We start from the raw sequence: 565 nt of genomic DNA on the forward strand, positions 1-565 counted from the left end.
CGGCTCAACTACGGCTCCAAAATGAACCGTAATCAGTTTAGTTCTTCACAATATGAATATAATGTCATATCAGTGTTTTGTGATGAAACAAACAGAACGACTATCGTCTAAAACCTCTGGACCCGTACGAGTACGAGACCTGCTTGTCAGGGTTTGACATTCCCCCAGTCTTTCAGTTTCTGTTTTGTCCCGCCCGTGTCCCATCTGCCCTGATTGTCTGCACCTGTGTCTCGTCGTGTCTCGTTATCCCCTGTTATATCTGGTCTTGTCATTCCCTTGTTCCCTGTCGGTCCGTACTGTGTTTTCCTCCATGTTTCCTGCCAAGTTCCTGCTCAAGTTTTTTGATCCCGGTTTTGTTACTTTTGATCCTGCTAAGCAGCGCTTTGTTTTTTGGTTTTGTGGAATAAATCCTTGGTTTTTGCAACTCCTGCCTCCTGCTCTCCTGCGTTTGGGTCCACACCGTACACCAGACATGACACTGCTGATCTCCTGCGTTTGGGTCCACACCGTACACCAGACATGACACTGCTGATCTCCTGCAACAACTGGCATCTCTGACTCAAGC

The sequence above is a fragment of the Cololabis saira genome, chromosome 2 (genome assembly GCF_033807715.1).
Source record: "Cololabis saira isolate AMF1-May2022 chromosome 2, fColSai1.1, whole genome shotgun sequence".
NCBI lineage: Eukaryota > Metazoa > Chordata > Actinopteri > Beloniformes > Belonidae > Cololabis > Cololabis saira.